Source organism: Eurosta solidaginis, chromosome 1 (assembly GCF_040869045.1).
Source record: "Eurosta solidaginis isolate ZX-2024a chromosome 1, ASM4086904v1, whole genome shotgun sequence".
Classification (NCBI taxonomy): Eukaryota; Metazoa; Arthropoda; class Insecta; order Diptera; family Tephritidae; genus Eurosta; species Eurosta solidaginis.
Window position 1 is genome coordinate 88,649,478 of NC_090319.1, and position 20,471 is coordinate 88,669,948.

Here is a 20,471-nt window from a genome sequence, read left to right on the forward strand (position 1 = left end):
GGCACAGTGTTGAATTACCTATAAGCGGTTTGCTACGTTCCACTCGCCTTTGTCGTTGCATCTTCTCTATTCGTTTAATATTAGCAATACCAAGTAAAATAAAACACGGAGTTGTAGTCAAAGTTTCTCGAGAACAAACACCTTTAATACCTTCCCTACAAACTCTAAGTTCAAATTGCTTAAATGATCGCCACCTGCCGCTCCACGCCCTATCCTGGTGTGTAAAAAGTAAAAATTCTTAGGCTTTTAGTTGTGACATGTGATGGAAATTAAAAATTTTGTTGCAGAGAACACCTTTTTGCATTGGCGGCCTTCGCCCAAAATAATATTAAGTTAATTTTAGTTGTAACTTGTGACTGAAATTAAAAATTTTGTTGCAGAGAACACCTTTTTGCGTTGGCGGCCTTCGCCCAAAATAATATTAAGGGTAACGTTTTACAAGACGGTGCACCACCTAATTTAAAAATTATCAAAACTATGTTTTGACAGAAATAAAAATTTATATTTTCGGATATTTCGGATTCTAAAAACAGAGCTCGAGACGCGTCTTTTGATTCCACGTTTGATAATTTTTGATAAAAATTAGGTGGTGCACCGTCTTTTAAATCGTTACCATATTAAGTACTATTCATTGTTATAATCACTTATTTCTATTGAATATGTTGTTGGAATGCCATGTGATTCCCATCAGCATATTTACTAGCGTGACAAACGGACGAGTCTGGGAGCCACTCCTTTAAGGAAGGTCGGAAAGGGCCGCCTCTAATCCTCCAGTGCTCCCAGCTTAAGGCAACAAATTTTGGAACTTATATTTTTCAAGTATATTTGTATTTTAAGCTGTCTGAATGTATTAGTCTCCGATCAACACAGCTAAGCATGTCTTTGGATGTTGGAAAGTGAAAATAGCGTGTATCCAATCACCATCAACTTTGATTAGTAAAGACGCTGTCGGAATGCATAAAGATTCCGATCAGCACAGCTCAACATATAATGGGAGGTTGAAAGGGACGTGTTTCCAATCCCCACTGCTCCAACTTTTCTTTGGCTTTATTTTCGTTACACATTATATAATTTTATTGTTATATTAATGCTGTCGGAATGCGAGTGATTCCGATCAGCAACAGTAAATATCGGCTGAAAATACCGAATTCCAGCGAAATTAGTTGTTGGAACTGCCTGGAGTTACAGGTGGCGACCGATTTTCTTTTCCTTAGGGCCGGATGCATTATATTTTGATGCTTCCAATATTACCATTCCGTCATGTAAAAAATAAGAGGAGAAAAACTTTATCTTATTGGAAGGGTTTTACAATGCCCCAATAAATTTTTTTAAAAGTATTGAAGTTCTTAGTACTTTTTATGTGATTGGGAAGTTCATTGAAATATTTCAGGCCCTTATATATATGACCGTCCTAAAAAGATTCTTTTCCGGCAAACGCAGCAAACCTATTTCTCAGGACCGGGGTCAGGAGAAGGACCTGGTTTTGGGTCGATACCTTCCCGGAAGAGGAGAGTATGGCGCAGACCCGCTGCAAGGTTCTGCTGGGAGGATGACAATTTGTGGGAGGGACGTAACAAATTAAACACTGAGTCCGCCTACTCATTACCATCTACTGTGGCCTAGGACCCAGGGCAACAGTTCTGCGTTGTGTGCTCCTAATTGATTCAGCTTTTCTACGCACTGAAGGACCAGTGCTGACTTTATTTCGAACGCCGTAAATGCCTTTAGTGGGGTCTGACTGAGTATCGCAATTATTTCATTGGGGTAACAGCGCTGAAGGTTCAGCTTAGCGCACTAACTTATGGCGAATACTTCCGCTTGAAAATGCTCGGATGTGCTTTTAGAGGTACTGATATTTTGGCTCTGGGTACGAAAACTCTTGCTCCAATACCCTCTGGCGTCTTCGAGCCATCTATGTACCATACGATCTTGAGCAGACTAGTAATACATTGCACCCGGCCATATTTATACAGCCGTACCGAGATACGGAGCAGCCCATTACATATTGGCACAACCGGAGCACTGCTGGACATCCAATCTATATTAAAGCTATGCATTCAAAAGTGTTTGGACCAATGTATGCTGTATTGATGCCTGCACAAATAGCAAGCAATGTTTATGTAAATAATGTTACTGTTAATGTCAATTTGCACGGTTGAGCACATACAGTACCTACGTTTATATAAGGTGGAACACCGCACTACCTACATGGTGATGTAGCCACCGATCAGGTTGTAAGAGATCACTTTAAATATGTTATTCATATACACTGATTCTTATATGTTCATTATCATTAAAAGGAGAGGACTGTAGACTCATAACGGGTATTTTGACTGGACACTGCCTTCTGGCGTCCGATGCCTTTAAATTAGGCTTGGTCAGTGATAGCAGATGTAGGAAGTGCTGGTTGGAGGAGGAAACGATCGAGCACATTCTGTGCTCGTGCCCTGCGCTTGCCAGGCTAAGATTCCAGCTATTAGGTGTGATACAGCTGTCAGATCTAGAAGCAGCAAGTGGCTTAAATCCTAGGAAGCTTCTAGTATTTGTCAAGAGGACGGAGTTATTTTATAACATAGGTCCTGGTTGTTGAACCCTATCAATATATAACCGGCAAGCCAGTTACCCGTGTTGTTGTTGCTGCATATGTTTAGGTTAGCGATAACGAAAACATACCTAATGAAGAAACTTCAAAGTGTAAATAACATCGAGCGAGAAGGAATGTCGAAAACACAATAGGTAAGAGCGAGAAAGCGAGTCACACGTACACTATTTTGAGAGAGCGCGTGCGTTACTTTTTTCACGACAGCCATGTAAAAGAGGATAAATATAATAAGAACCGTCACTCGTTATTTTTTAGGCATTTAATCGATGTAAACTGTGAGGTAGTCGCTACTTTTTTTTTTTTTGGCGAGATGTTTATAAATGTCTTCTATACATTTTCATGGGGTATTTGTGTTTATTTTTCCGACTGTATTTAATTATTTATTTAATTCTCCTTCCAAAAAACACGTTTGCATAAAGTGACAACACCACATGGATAAATGGGAGCTATTTCAAAAATGTCCCTCGTAAAACAAAAGTAGCGACTACCTCACAGTTTACATCGAGTAAATACCTAAAAAATAACGAGTGAAGGCTCTTATTATATTTATCCTCTTTGGTAAAAGTCAATATGACGATAATTGGTGACCAAGTTATCGGTGACGATTAAGTAATCGATTAGGTAACGAGTACCTTGTAGGGTCATCGTAGCTATATTTCCCATACACATTTTTGTCGTCGATAATCGGTAGTTATAAATAAATTTTAGAGATGCGAATTATTTTCATAGAAAGTTTTCCACCTCTAGAGTGAAATCTCTAATTGGAAGCACAAAATAAAGGCCGCGGCACAATGATATTTTTCATATAGATACGTTTAACACAAGCTTATGCATTCCAATAATATCGCCACAAACAACCAAGATGTTGTTGAAGTTTATTTTGCCTTGCAAATTAACATACAAATTTTTCGAAGCACTGGTATTAACATTCTACCTATACAACAAAAATACCTGCTAACATATTTTGTGCCGTATTCATTTGTTATATACTTGTGAAAAATGTTATAAATGTTACCAACGTGTGGGAAAATAATTTCACTTGCAAACACCTGTGCCAACACCCTTAGCCACAAAGCAAATGTCAAATTCTTCTTATGCTTTGCTTGTAACAAAATTTGGGAGTTGGCTACTTTTCCATATCAAATGGCGTCAGTGTTGTTCAATCTACCGGTCTTCATAAAAACACATGCAATCTACTCATAATGTATAAGATTGAGTAGAACGCATCTACATATATGAAAATCTGCTTGTGTGTCGCGGCTTTAAAAGAGAAATGTGAAAAATTGAAAATAATCTAGTTCCCAGGAAGGCAACATATGTAAACGCGTAGATTATCTATTGACGATTTATTGTAGATTAGGGCTTATGTAAACGTGGTCTTAGCTCCAAATCGTAGCTAGATTTCCCATATAAATTTTTGCTGTCGATAATCGGTAGTTATGAATAAATTATAGATATAAGAATTTTTTGCATAGAAAGTTTTTCACCTCTAGAGTGAAATCTCTAATTGGAAGCACAAAATAAAAGAGAAACGTGAAAAATTTACAGAAAATAATCTAGTTCCCAGGGATGGAACATATGTAAACGCATTGGTAATCTATTGACGATTTATTGTGGATTAGTCCGTGTTTAAACGTGGTCTAATTGAAAAAACTTTTATCTAAATTTTTGATGTTGTTTTGCCCGAGATGTGAAACCAGAATCTTTGGTGTGGTAGGCGGTATAATAAGCGAAATCGGTGGTGTCAAATCTTTTAGTAGGTTCCAGGGGTTTAAAAACTTCTTTGAAATGAATCTTACCTCATACTTAAGTTGAAGATATACATATGTACGTATGAGAAGCGTTTTAAAAATACACATTCCACTCTCTGTTGTTTATTTGCGAAACTATAATATAGCGTCTGAAAAGTTTATTTTGATTTTCACACTTCATCATTCAACACCCAAGTCTCCCGGTTTTACATTCCTTAAAGTGGACGACCCTATCATCAACTAGTCCCTTGGAATGAATCACATTGAAAATAGCCTATCAACCAAGTTAAAATATCACCTAAACGTTACGGCTTCTGTAACAAATGTGAAAACGTAGGCACATATATTTACCAGGTGAGGCTTTGTCCTTCACAAGAACACTCAAAGTGGTGAAGCAAAAGCTTGCCCAAGACAGTCGAACAGGATCCACAAATGATTTAAAGAAATCGTGTCGATGACGAGTTTTGTACGAGACATACAGCAAAAGTGTAACCATTTTACCTTTGTATACACATTTTTTTTCAGTGCACAATAACATTACAACTAATATTTTTTTCCCGCCTTCGGACTGTTGTCGAAGTCAATACGCGTCTTTTGACACGTCTCCCGATGTTTTGGACGCGTGTTATCAGTCGACCCCTGTAGCGGAATTCACTAACTTATAACGAAGCGATTTGTCGAAATTTTAATTAACTTTTTCGTCGCTTGCCTTATGGATTGTAGTATTCCCTAACTTAGTTAAAACGACTCGAAATAAATGACATTTAAATTTCGTTTTAAGAGTAGAAAGGTGGCAGCACAGCTTAACGAAACCTAAAAAATGCAAAAAGCACTAAAGGAATGCCAAAAATAAATAAATTCCGTATACTAACTGCTTTTGAAAGTCATTATTGTGAAGTTTTTACCTATTTTAACAAAAGGTGTACTTATAAATAAATTTCGTTTTTCTCGGTTGATATCGCAATTATTCTTGTACCTCTCTATTGGCCAACATGTTGAGAAATAATATCATGATCCAAGTACAGCTTTCGAAACTCCGTTGCATTCAACTGGAATGGGTTATCTACTTCTCTAAGAAGGTGCCTGTCCACTGGCGATGGAGTTAGTAATTCTTCATGTTGTGATAAAACGTATACCAAGTACTCAAATGCTATTTGATTTATAAATAAAGTGTTTGAAAGCAATTAATTAAAGTTCCGATTTTCTTTTTTAACTAAAATTGCCAGAAATATTAATTTCGTGACTTTTAACGCAGAAAATTTACTTGGCGTTTATTTAACAACACAGCTGATCGTCGATAAACAAATATAGATACAAAATAGTTGCTGAATAACGAAATCGTTATAGCTATCGATTCGCAAATAAAGCGATGGCAAATGTGGTTAAAAAAGTTAGTGAATTCCACTACTGGTCTAGACTTTTACCCCTGGAGTAAGTGAATCAAGGACGGTCCCACCGCAAGGAGCTACTCCTGATATTTTTTAACGATCCGCGAGATTTCGAGGCAAAAAACCCGAATCTTTCCGAAATGGCCAAAACTTTGATTTCCTTACTTACTTACTTACTTACTTAATTGGCGCTTAATCATCTAAACGGTTACGGCCGTCCAACAACGCGCTTTGCTCCGCCAACCGGCGGTAATTGGTCACACCAAGGGAGTTTAAATCGTTTATATCTGGTCCTTCCAACGGATTGGGGCGCCCTCTACCTCTGCTTCCATAGGCGGGTTCCGATAGAAACACTTTCTTGGCCGGAGCATCACCATTCAATCGCATAACATGGTCTAGCCAGCGCAGCCGCTGCGTTTTAATTCGCTGGACTATGTGGATGTCTGCGTATAGCTCGTACAGCTCACATTAAATCTTCTTCGGTACTCGCCATCACCAACGCGTAGAGGTCCAATAATCTTTCGAGGAACTTTTTTCTCGAACACTACCAAAGCCGCTTCATCTGCTGTTGTCATGGTCCATGATTCTGCCCCATATAGCAGGACGGGTACGATAAGTGACTTGAAGAGTATGATTTTCGTTCGCCGAGAGAGGACTTTACTTTTCAATTGCCTACCTAGTCCAAAGTAGCATTTATTGGCAAGATTGATTCTTCGCTGGATTTCAGTGTTGATGCTGGTTCCCAAATAAACGAAGTCTTTTACTATTTCGAAATAATGGCTGCCAACAGTAGAGTGGTTGCCAAGGCGCGTATGACTCTTTGCTTACTTAGTTTTGTCCTCATTCACCATCAAACCCATCTTTACCGCTTCTTTTTCCAGTTTGGAATAAGCAGAACTAACAGCGCGGGTGTTCAGGCCGATGATATCAATGTCATCAGCATATGCCAGTAATTGCACGCTTTTATATAATATTGTTCCTGTGCGGTTAAGTTCTGCAGCTAGTATAATTTTCTCCAGCATCAAATTAAAGAAATCGTACGATAGGGGGTCACCCTGTCTGAAACCTCGTTTAGTTTCGAACGGCTCGGAGAGGTCCTTCCCAATTCTGACTGAACTGATGGTGTTGCTCAACGTCATTTTGCACAGCCGTATAAGTTTTGCGGGGAAACCAAATTCAGACATAGCGGCATATAGGCAGCTCCTTTTCGTGCTGTCGAAGGCGGCTGTAAAACCGACGAAGAGGTGATGTGTGTCGATGCTCATTTCACGGGTTTTTTCCAAGATTTGGCGCATTGTGAAAATCTGGTCGATGGTAGATTTAACAGGTCTGAAGCCGCACTGATAAGGTCCAATCAGCCGGTTCACGGTGGGCTTCAATCTTTCGCACAATACAGTTGAAATGACCTTACATGCTATATTAAGAAGGCTGATTCCACGATAGTTGTTACATTTTGCAGTATCGCCCTTCTTGTGGACTGGGTGAAGAACACTTAGATTCCAATCGTCGGGCATGCACTCGTCCGCCATTATTTTGCGAAGAAGCTGCTGCATATGCCTCACCAACTCCTCGCCGCCGTACTTGAATTGCTCCGCAGGCAATCCATCAGCGCCCACGTGCTTGTTGTTTATCAATCTGGTTATTGCTATTCTAACTTCGTCATAATCGGGCGGGGGGACATATATTCCATCGTCATCGATTGCGGGATCGGGTTCGTCATTTCTGCGCGGTAACCGCTGCCTCCATTTAAGAGATCAGAGAAGTGTTCCCTCCATAATCTAAGCACTCTCTGGACATCAGTTCCAAGGTCGCCGTTTTCTTTCCGACAGGAGTTTGCCCCGGTCTTAAAACCTTCCGTCTGTCGCCGTATTTTTTTTTTTTTTGTCCGATATTTTATCATCAAAATAAACCTTTTCCTAAATATTATTTTTTAAAAAGAAAAATCGAGTTTTTATAAGCAAGAACGCCAGCGTACGTGTATAATAGGGCTTACGCAGCCGTCGATAAAGTGATCGGCGTAAACCTGTGCACCACATCACGGTGGCCGCCTAATTGGAAGCACGAAATAAAAGAGAAGCGTGGCAATTTTACAAAAAATAATCATTTTTCTAGGGATGGAACATATGTAAGCTCGTAGATTATCTATTGACAATTTATTGTAGACTAAGGCCCTTATTATGTATGTCACCGTGAATGTTTGCGTCGCATTCACTCACATTCACATTCACCCAGAATTCGTATTATATAACTTCTTACGTATTCGCGTTCGTTCTCTTACGTAGTCAATACGTATTCACTGAGACTGTCAAGCCCAATACGTAGCCAGTATAGCCACTTATTAATTTTGTTATTTCGGAAAAGTTTGCAGTGCAATTTTTTCGGAATAACATCGTTTTAACGAGCTGGCAATATTACAGGGAAACACCTGACAAATGTTACAAACAATTGTAAACAATGGAGAAAACTTCATCTATGGAGAAAACAGTGTAAAGCAATAAATCAATAGATTATTAATATTGTTTGGTAATATTTTTATGTGAAGTGTTTATTTTTGTTATTATTGACTTTTTGTGAACTACATACAATAAATTTATAAAAGAAAACAAACATATGCCTGAGTGTATCACTTTAGCCTCCTTCAACCAAATTTTGTTTCAAGATTTCTTGTTCTAACTTCATTATAAAATTGCTTCAATGTTCCTTCAAATTGTATGTCGGGGTTGATTCTGGATAAGTAAGAATTTAACATGTAACAGGTATCCAGATTGAAGTTGAGCTAGAGTGACTCGCGTCTCCCTTCTGCTTTCCTTCTCTGCGAGTTTGGGTTATTTAACTTTAAGAACGGGGTTCGCAGGGCAATTTCTGGCATAGAGGCCCAGGATCCGACATTGAATGTCATCAAAGGCATTTGCATCATGGACAATTATGGCAATCGCATTTTCGCCAAGTACTATGACAAAAACGTCCTTCTACTTGTATGTAGAAAAACGATTGGTATTGGAAAATATTATGTTGGCATTTGATGAGATCTGTGATGGCGGGTAAGTGGGAGATATGTTTTGTAAGTTGTGAAATAGTTCAAGAGCTGACGTGGTTACATCGTTTTTAATCAGACTAGATATTAGGCTAACTGAAAGTGTAACAGCTCTTTATAAAGGTTTTTTGTTATATTAAACTAATACTGTAACGTTTTTTTTTTTTTTGAGACTTTTATGGTGATGTATGGTAACACAAAAGACTCTTGAAAGCACAGGGCTAAGGTTGCAGTATATCTGATCTTTAAATTAAAAACTGCAACGAAATGCTTAGCATGTAGTTTCTGTTGGGTTTTAACCATGTGGACACTTCAGGCAAATAGGGCGTCACCACCGCGTAACTTCTAATTCTTCGATAATACAGTCTTGACAAATAGCTGCTAAAACCACAACATTGTTTTAGCAATCAAAGATGTTCTTCTTTGCACTATCGAAAAAAACAATACCCTCTAACGGAAGTCCAAGGAAACTTGCTGTTTCAACAGGGGTGGATCATAATTAGAGGAGTGTTAGAGGACTTGGTTCCACAATACAGTTGAAGAGATGGTTGGTGTCATGTGGGGACACGTTACAAGATGGACATATGTTTTGTATGTCGGGGTTGATTCTGAAAGGTAATAGTTTAACCTGTTACAGATCGAAGTTGAGCTAGAGTGACTCGCGTTTCCCTGGGTAGTGTGCGTTCCTCTTCTGAAAGTTTTGGGTATTGTTCTTTGAGTACTGGATTCACCGGGCAATTCCTGGCATAAAAGTCCGATGCCTGTTTGTGGAGTTCACTGAGGACCTACTTGTGTTTTTTGGCTTCATACGGCTGTGTTGTCAGGTGCCGTATTTCCTCATAATGCTTACGGAGATTACTCCTTAAGACCCTGGGCGGTGTTGGCTCATCAATCAGATGTCTGTTGGGATTCCCATGTTTCTGGGTATTCAACCGGAACTGTTTGGTTAGCATCTAATTTCTCTTCCTGATGGGGAGTATTCTCGCCTCATTGTGTAAATGGTGTTCTGGGGACATAAGAAGACAACTCGAGGAGGTTCTAAGGGCAGTAGTTTGGCAGGCCTGTAGCTTTTTACACTGAGTAGTCTTTCGGCTTGGCGATCACATCGGGGAGGCGTAGCATGCTATCGGCTAGCTAATTGCTTTGTAAATGCTAATGAGCGTTTCTTTATCTTTACCCCAAGTGATGCCGGCAAGAGATTTGAGGATTTTATTACGGCTATGGATTTTAGGAATCGAACGTCACACGTAGGAATTTAGGGTGTAAGATAGACGGTAGCGTGACGCCACCGACGTGGATGTTCAATATGGTCGACATTTGGCGCATTCCTGTTATAAATAAAGTCGCCGATGATTTGGTCGGTGACAATGTCAGGGTTCGCGAAGCGAAAGAATTGGAGAGATCAGGAGATAGTTGTCAATTTTATTACCTATGTATCTCATCGATGGGTGGCCCGGACCTGTAGCCATTATCGTGCAGTGAGGGTCTTCGATATATAGAAGTTAAACAGAAGCGAGGATAGGACACCACCCTGTGGTACCCCTTACCTAATTCCTCTGGGCTTAGATGTTGCGTACCTGAATTGTACCGATGCTTGTCGATTATTTGCGATACACTTTTGAGACTCGAAATAATTCACTACGTTGTTCGAGAATCAGCAGAATCACCGATTTATAAGAACATTTTAAAAAAAGTAGGACGAAGGTATAATTATTATAGTTATTAAAAAATCCGCAATAAAATTATTATTTTTATTTTTCTATTACTCAGAATTAATTTTTGTTGTCGTAGCGATAAAGAAACTCCCCGAAGGTTTCAGGGAGTGTTATTGATGGTCCTTTACCGGATAAATATCCGGTATGTTCAGGTAACAAGCACCATTAAGGTACAAGCTCGACCATGTCGGGAACGATTTAATATGACCACATTGAACCTTCTAGGCCATACCAACATTTTTTCTGAGGGACTTTTATTACAAAAGGAATAACTGTTCTGGTTCCTGGCTATAATATGTATAGGCTTCGCTTATATTTTTTTATTCCTGTAAAAATTTTTGATGAAGTGTACATTGAACGAAGCTCTAAATAAAACCTTTATATCTATGGAAAATTTCAATCTTTTTTTCCCGAAATGCTAAGATTTTTACTCAAAAATTATAAAAAAAAACGACAATGAAAAAACCAAGTGAATGAAGCAAACGCGACCCAGAAGCAAGTGAATATTTTGACAGTAAAAATGAGTGTTCGTGACACTTTGCGTCGCTATATAATACGAAAAAACGTAAGACAATCACCTACAGTCACCGATAGTCACTGAGAGTCACCGAAGTGAATGAATGCTCTTATATGATACGAATTTGGTTTCACTTGGGTGAAAGTGACTCTTCGCGTCGCTTTGCGTTATACATAATAAAGCCATAAAAGATGTGTAGACGTGGCTTTCACGGTTGCCACCTTGGTCCCTTCCAACCCCATTAAGCCCGCTGGTCCCTTTTGTCAATTTCGGTCCTTTTTAGACTGTAGCCAAGATTTTGGCAATTTTGTCTGTTTTTCACTGAGGTAAATATTTACAACACTACCCACAAATTCTCCTCACCTTCATTAAACCTTATATAATTTTAAATTTACAGGTTTCTTACGAAAAAATTGCTGTTATTAAACCGATAGCACTTCACCAAACAGATATTTTAGAAAAGTGTTGGATGTTGAAGCAAACCAATTTTCGTTAATTGTTGATGATACAAGCGGCCAATAAGAAAATCTTGTAATGGTGGCTAGATATTTCGTTCGGTTATCAAACACTTTTGGTGATAGTTTTGTGCCACTCTTTGAACTTAGAAAAAAGTAGTTGCCATTCTTGAATTGAAAACTAAATCATAGCAGGATTTTATATTAAGTGCACTTTCCACGCCCTTAATTTATGTGCAAGTTATGCGTGCAAGCATACCGGTGAGTATTTAGAGTTTGTCAAACAATATTTCGACATGCAAAACAAAAAGTGACCCTTAAAAAATTTTTAAAAAGAGTCCTATGTAAACATTTTGAAAGTGATACTTTTCTTTTGGGGTGTCGATAATTAAATTTTATTAATACAGCCCAAAGCGAATTAATTAGTTTAAGGAATTCCAAGACTATTGTAGTGTTAAACCAAGCAGGATACTTAACTCGTTGGCTCTTTCTGGAAAGTGTTTTCTTGCGTACGCCTCACAAAAAATTTTAATGTACATAATTTAGAATACTAATTATTATAACCCAAAAAATTATATTTTTTTGGAAGTAAGGAAGAAATATTTTTCTAAAGCGATAACTTTACAAATGCTCAAAGTAGATTTTTTATAAACTCTTTGTGCCAAATTATTCCCTTTGGAGAGCAGAACCCCAGAAACTTTAATAATAACATTGTTGACTAATTTCTCGTACCTAGTTAAATGTGATCAAAATAACGATCTGGATCAACTTTATGAGAGCTGGCAGCACTAATATAAAACATCTGTTTTGTTGAAAATAAGAAGAAGAAACGTACACAAAAACTGAAGATACTTTTAGAATTATTAACATTTAAATAGTTTAGCACGTAAACAAACTATTTTCCTTACATTTTCTTCAAGTTGTTTACTCTTTCCGTGTTTTGCTTGCTATGGTGAAATCTTTTATGTATACACATATGTACAGATATTTATTTCAGTGCTACCAACTCAAAAGTGGTTAGCTGTCAAAAAATCTGCTACAGAAAACAAAGCGAACTGAACTGTTATACAGTTCAGAAATTGAAGTGCAAATTAAACTTATTTAACCCTAACGCCATAGTCGTAACCATACCCATAACCATATCGCCAATGTCATCGATTAATGGTGCCTTAACATAAAAATCGTCAAAATTTTATAAGAATGAAGAAAACGCCAAAAATTACAAACATATTCCACAAAAAATAAGTCTCACTCCGCAACAGTTTGTCGAAGTAGCAGGATCGTTCTTTTTAAAATGTCGGTATAATACTTACATTATCGTTTAAATGTAGTACAGTACAAAGTGTTTTGTAAAGATATAAGTTTTCGTGTAGCTTAAAAATTATGGTTTTAGTTCAATTAAAATAAATTTTTTGTCTAATTAAATGGACTTTCATTAAATAAAAAAAAGAAATAACAATAAAGATTAATAATGTGCAACATTAACATTGAATACGTGATATTACGGAGTTTCAAAGCGGGCAATTATTTGAAATAATTATGTTATATAACATTATTACAACCCTCACTGTCACGAGAACATACATACCTACCAAATGATAGGGCATATTTATGCTACCTATGACGTAGGCATATTTTATGTATATTCATTAAAGCTGGAGACATTGGTGCTTTATCGGTAACCTTTTAACATCTAATTCGACCAACCTTATGAGAATCAATGCAATCGATTATTGGTGCCGCTAAAGTCGTAACCGTATCGTAGCCAACCAATTGGGTTTTGGTTTACCGTCGTAACGATAAACAGCTGATTACGTTAGAGATACGTATACAGCGATACGACATACGGCACCAATGACTCCAGCTTAACACATATATATAAGTTCCACATATGCATTTAGATTTACTTCATTACTCAATAAAGTCAGTCTTTAACTTGCACTCGGCGTATATAGTTATACGGTCAGTACTCTATCGTCACATGGTGCCGAAACCCGTTTCGAGAAAAACAAATAACTCACAACGCAATAAAGTGCCAAAGACTCCCGTTGGAGTAGCGAATAAATTATATTAAAACTTATAAAATAAAAAATATAAGCAATATATACATAATTAAAATTCGCATAATTATTAAAAATAAATAAAACAAAATGGTAAAGCCACCAAAACCACTCCTAATAAATAGCGGCCTGGATATGGCACGTGAATGGAGCGAATGGTTGGAAACCTACGAATGCTATGCCCTTGCTGCGAAGGTCAACAATGAGGAAGTCCCTGTCCAATTGGCAAATTTCAAAACTGTGCTAGGGCGAGAAGGTATTCGACTAATCAATAATTTGGGCTTAACCGATGCCCAAAAATCTGATTTAACCGAGTTAAAAAAGAAATTAAAGGATCATTTTGTACCAACGCGCAATAAGACGTACGAGCGGTATAATTTTCATCACATCAAAGAGCAAGAAAATGAAGCTTTTGACGATTTTCTACAAAAAATTCGAGAGCAGGTACGAAAGTGCGATTTTAACGATGACGATGAATTCCTAACTGACCAAATCGTTCTTGGTATCCGCTCTGATGATACCAGACAAAAACTTTGGATCGAAGAACAGCTGTCACTGGCAAGAGCTATTAATGTGTGCCGCGCGGCAGAAAGAGCAACAAAACAAATACACGACTTGAACGAACCTAGTTCTGCAGTGAAAATTAATAAAATTGATAAAGCTTTTAACTGCCGTAGGTGCCTTACAACTCACGGGCCAAAAAGTTACCCAGCATACAAAAAAGAATGCTCGCGTTGCGGTAAAAAGGGTCATTTTAAGGTCGCGTGTAAATCAAAAGCAAATAAAGAAAAATATTCCAAACCAAATCAAAAGAAGAAAACTAAAAAGAATGTGAACGCTATAGAAACCAATGCCGATAGTGATAGCGATAGTTCCGAGTTTAGGTTCGTAGGTAATATAAGAAATTCCGTTAGGCCAGCCGAAAACGAAGAAAAATGGACAGAAAAGGTGCGAGTTGGCGATTACGAGCTAAAATTGAGGTTAGATACCGGAGCTTTTTGTAATGTACTACCAATCAAAGTTGCCAGAAAGCTCGGCGTAGAAATAAACCCCAGCGAAATTAAGCGCCTAAGGGCCTACGATGGCGGTTTTATTAAAGTAATAGGCCAAACAGAATTGATGTGTTGCACCCAGCGCACATACAACAACGTCAGAAAAAATGTATGCTTCAAAGTAATCGCAGAAAACTTGCAGGCGATTTTAGGAGCTGATGACTGCGAAAACCTAGGATTCGTGAAGCGTGTAAGCCAATTAGGATGCTGTAACAATATCGAGTATGACATAGATTTTGTAGACAACCCAAAATTTAAAGTCATCCCAGCGAGAAAAATTCCGTACGCAATCGAGAAAAGCGTACAACAAGAAATACAAAAAATGGTTAAACTCGGAGTAATAAAAAGCGTTAGTGAGCCCACACCGGTCGTTAGCCCAATGCTAGTTGTAAACAAAAGAAATAAGCTACGTGTATGCATGGACCCTACCGAACTAAATAAATATATTAAACGTCCGATCTACCCAATAAAAACTGTCGAAGAGGTAGCAGCAAAAATTCACGGTAGCAAATTTTTTACTAAATTAGATTGCCAAAAAGGTTTCTGGCAAATCAAAGTAACGGAACGAACATCAAAATATTTAACATTTTCTACACCATGGGGACGTTTCAGTTACCCTCGTATGCCGTTCGGTATCTCATCAGCGCCAGAAGTTTTCTGCGGAGTAATGAATCGAACATTGGAGGGCATAGATAGGTGCGAAGTTGCCATGGACGACATTTTCATACACGCACCGACTTTAAGTGAACTACGAAAGACAACACAAAATGTAATTAAGCGATTGAATGATGCTGGATTTACGTTAAATTCCGAAAAATGTGAGTACGAAAAGAAGTCACTAAAGTTTCTAGGTCATATTTTCACCGAAAACGGGTACAAAGCAGACGAAGAAATGATAAAGGCAATCTGTCTACTCAAAAGGCCCACCTGCGTTAAAGAGCTGCAACGCCTTTTGGGAATGGTAACATATCTCGGTAAGTTTATAAAAAACTTGTCGCAATTGACAGAGCCATTGCGCCCACTGTTACGTAAAGAAAATGTGTGGAGATGGGAACACGAGCACACAAATGCTTTCGAAGCTATAAAACGAACATCAACAACAACTCGCGTACTAGCTTATTACGACGTAAAGAAACCAGTGAAGCTGTCCGTCGACGCCAGTAGTCAATCCATGGGGGCATGCCTAATGCAAGGCGGCAGGCCATTGCGATATGCCACAAAAGCATTCACCCAATCGCAACAAAAACAACCACAAATCAGCAAGGAAGCCTGGGCTATCCGTTTTGGATGCCAAAAGTTTCACAATTACGTTTACGGAAAGCAGTTAGAAATAGGAACTAACCATAAGCCACTGCAAACGATTTTCAGCAATCCAATCCAGAATGCACCTATACGATTGCAGAATGTGCTATACGATATTTTGCAATATTCGCCGAAAATAACGTACACAAAGGGAACGATGTTACCTATTGCAGATACCCTGAGTCGCGACTGCGAACCTACAGAAGTTGATAAAGATGAGCCAGTTTATTTAATTCACGCAATTTCTGACAACATACGTGAAATTTTAATTAGAGAAACTGCATCCGACGCGAGATACAAGCACTCAAAAAAGCGATCATGAATAAATGTCCAGAAAATGAGGCAGAAATACCGCACATCGTTAGAAAGTACTCGGCTTTTAAACACAAAATTACTTATGAAGACAAATTGCTGTTAAAGGGTAACAAAATTATTTTGCCACATAATTTAATACAATCTGTCATTGCAGAAGCACATAAGGGCCACAGCGGTATCTCAACGACCATACATCGCCTACGCCAATCATTTTTTTGGAGAGGGCTTACAGTTGATACTAAAAACTTCGTTGAAAGGTGTGCGGTATGCCAACGAACACAACGAGCGAACTGTAAGGAACCTTTAATACTACGTGACATACCAGAATACCCATTCCAATTAGTATCAAGAGATATTTTCAAATTTAAAGGTGATGATTATCTACTTATCGCCGATCACTACTCTGGATTTAATGACTTCCGAAAACTTAAATCTGCTACATCAATGGAGGTAATATATTTTTTGCGTCAGTGGTTCTCCGTACATGGAATTCCCGAAATACTCGAATCCGATGGAGGTACACAATACAGTAGCCAAGCATTTAAAGAGTTCACGACAAATTGGCAATTTAAGCACAGGATTTCGTCTCCACATTACCCTCAATCCAATGGATTCGCAGAGCGCAACGTTCAAACCGTGAAAGGTATTTTAAAGAAGTGTTGGCATGATGGAAGCGATCCGTACCTAGCGATGTTACTGCTGCGAAATACTCCACGGAACGAAATACTAAAATCATCAAGCCAACGATTATTCAGCCGTCAAACCCGTACCACTCTACCGACTGAAAAATCTAACTTAATACCAAAAGTCGTAATTGGCGTCGCAGAAGAATTGCATGAACTGCGAAACAATCAGAAACGCTACATCGATCGGGTCGCAATACCTCGCGCAGCGCTTAAAACAGGCGACAACGTCAGAATGCAAACGGGTCACCGCGAGTGGAAACCAGCCAAAGTGGTCGAGTTGACTGCAAGTCCACGCTCAGTCATAGTGGAAACTCCTGAAGGCAGAAAATATCGTAGAAACAGCAAGTATCTCCACACAACAAAAGCGAACATACCTTCAGACAACGCGCCCACTTTAGAATGTGAATCCAATAATGCTCGCGAGCCTGTATCAAACGAGCACAAGAAAACGACGCCTACCGAACAAGCACCTACCCATAACAGCGGTACTAAAAGTCAGTATAGTGGGGATAGTACAGACCAGCAGGTCTCACGCTACGGACGCAAAATCAAACCGGTTGTAAAATACGATCCTTCAAATTATTAATACTAATCAAGATTTTTTTCTGTTTAAATTGGAATTAATAACTCATGTACCTTTTATTTTCTTTATAAACATATATATATATATATGTATATTTGCATTTATGTAGTTTATGTATGCTTAAATTGACATCCAATATTAACTCATTGAACAAAATTTTTTTTTCTCTGAAAAGAGAGGATGTCACGAGGACATACATACCTACCAAATTATAGGGCATATTTATGCTACCTATGACGTAGGCATATTATATGTATATTCATTTACACATATATATAAGTTCCACATATGCATTTACATTTACTTCATTACTCAATAAAGTCAGTCTTTAACTTGCACTCAGCGTATATAGTTATACGGTCAGTACTCTATCGTCACACTCACTAGGGTAGGCACCTTGTCGTTGGTGTGAGGGTTTAGTTGAACTCCATAGCGCCCGACTATGAGGCGGAGCTGTTTAGGACTGACATCTACGCCGTTTCGCCTCATAGGAGGGCGGCGGGATGTCGGTGATCAAGAACTGCCAACCCCCTAATCCAGGGTGTTATGCGGACCGTGTCTATTGGACGATTTACAGCCAGGGGATAAATTCGGCTGTATTCGAACGGAGCCTTTCCGATACCGGGCCATCTAGGAAAGTATTTATGGCCTTACCACAGTAAGGGGCGCTGCTGTGGTGGATGGTTCTTTCTCCGTATATAATACTGGACCGCTGAGCCCGCCTTGTCGGGCAGGTGGTCGTACGACCAATATGAACGACTCATTACCTGATTGTAATAAGGACGATGTAAAGAGGAGGACTGAGTCGCAATCCAAGGACGACAAATATGAATTAAGCGATGCGTCGGACTCGGGGAGCGAGAGTAGTGCTGATTCAATGAACTCCGTATTGGAGAAGCACACAAATGGAAACGGAGTAGAAGAGTGGAGAAGGGTACGGAGCAGAGGAAGTAAAAGAGCTCTCTCGCAGTACCGTGCAGCACTATGAATTGTACAACGCTTGGGAGCAGTGGTCGACCCAACAGAAGTGGAATGGGCCCATGAAGAGGTAGAAGTAAGTCGAAGGCAGTTCAAAAGGTTTGCTGCGAGAAACACTCGGTTCTGCAACCGGTACGAGGAGGAAGAAGCGTCGAATGGCAGAATGAAGAGGCAACGTTCGGCAGAAGCCTGCTTTCAAGAGGCAGAAAGGACCCAGTCCTAGAGCCGCGAGGCAGGGCAGTCGCATAGACAAGACAAGTAGGCCCAAGGCTGTATGACAGATGGGCTCCAATAGCGAGGTAGCAACTACCTCGAAAGCTGCGAGTCAGAGGGAAGTTCCAACTACGGAAGTAGGAGATAAGCCAAAGGGAGATAACGCTAAGACTCCAGCTTTCTCGGAGGCGCTAATGAGACTCCGGCTTTCTCGGAGGTGCCAAAGGAAGATAATACTAAGACTCCTGCTTTTCCCGAGAAGATGAGTGATATGGCAAAGTAGTCACTGACTGTGGCGCTGGTTGATCGTAGCAGTCCTTTCGGACAAATGACTACTGAAAGGTGGAGATCTGTGGAAAGGGAGCTTATTAGTTTAATGCTTAAGATGATGCGGGAACAACCAAGTAAGCCCCTTCCAACCTTTGATTTCGGGGGATGGTATAATGGTGTGAAGATGATAGCGTGCGACAGCATCGCGAGCTTGCGGTGGCTGGAGGAAGTGGCTCCAAACCTCCAAAGGCAAGGCACGAACGCGCGGTTTGAGGTGGTGGATAAAGCGCAGGTCCCCACGGTACCAAAAGTTAAGGTATGTATACCATGCGTGATGAAGTCGGACGATACACTGCGACTTTTGCAGAATCAGAAGCCGAACATACCGACTCAGGATTGGAAGGTACTTTCTGTATCTCGGCCTACCGAGGATGGTCAGTTATACATCTTCCAAATAAACAAGCAGGCGGAGGATATTTTGTAAACGCAGCTTGGCAAAATGTCCTTTGGCACTGCAAAATTTACATGCGACTCAGGAAAAGAAGTCCCGAGGATAAAAACCCCAACACGCTAGAGGTGGGCGAAGTCGAAAAGGACCTCAAAAGCCTAAGGGAAAAAAGACAGGTGGAGGTCCCCGACGTCACCACGAACGTGCTAGAAGAGGAACAACCGCTAAATAGTGCTGTGACTCGCACAGAGGAACATTCGGCACAACAGTCACGAGAGGCTGAAGGGGGCCTCGAATACTCTAAACCAAAAGGGCGAGGGGAGGACGGTGACGTCAAGACGAAGGTGCTGGAGGGGGACAAACAGCCCAATGGTGCTGCGAGTCCTACAAATAAACCTCCAACACAGTAAAGTGGCGTCGAGCGAACTCCTCCTAACCCTTGAGGAGGGTTCGTTTGACGTGGCGCTAATCCAGGAGCCGTGGCTCTCATCGGGAGGAAAGGTTTCTGGACTTAGCGTGCGCGGGTTTGGCGCTTACTACGCGCAAACCGAAGGACGGGTGCTAGCTGTAGTAATGGTAAGGAAACAGCTGCATTCATATATGCTGCCTAATTACACCACTGAGGATCTCGTAGCGGTGGCCGTTGAGCAAAAGAATAAGCAGGCATTTATCCTGGCGTCATGCTACATGGCCCATGCTGCGGAGGTTCCACCGATGGAGTTCAAAAGGCTAGTACAGGAGGAAGGGTGCAAAGGGCGGTTGGTCATAGGCGCAGATGCAAATGCGCACCACAATGCGTGGGGAGGAGCAGATACGAACGAGAGAGGCGAATCTCTATTTTGTTACATCCTGCAAACCAATTTGCAGATAGCCAACAGAGGAAATGTCCCTATATACATTGGTCCAACGTCCAGCAGTGTTCTGGATATTACATTGAGAGGTCGCTAATGTAGAGGAACTGAAGGGGTCGAATGAATTCAAGGCCGCTTATGACTGCGTATAACAAAGCTTGCCCTCTAAGAAGATTCAGGGGAAAAGCAAATCCGCCATGGTGGAGCAATGAGCTGAGTCTTCTAAGAAGACAGGTAAAAGAAATGTTTAA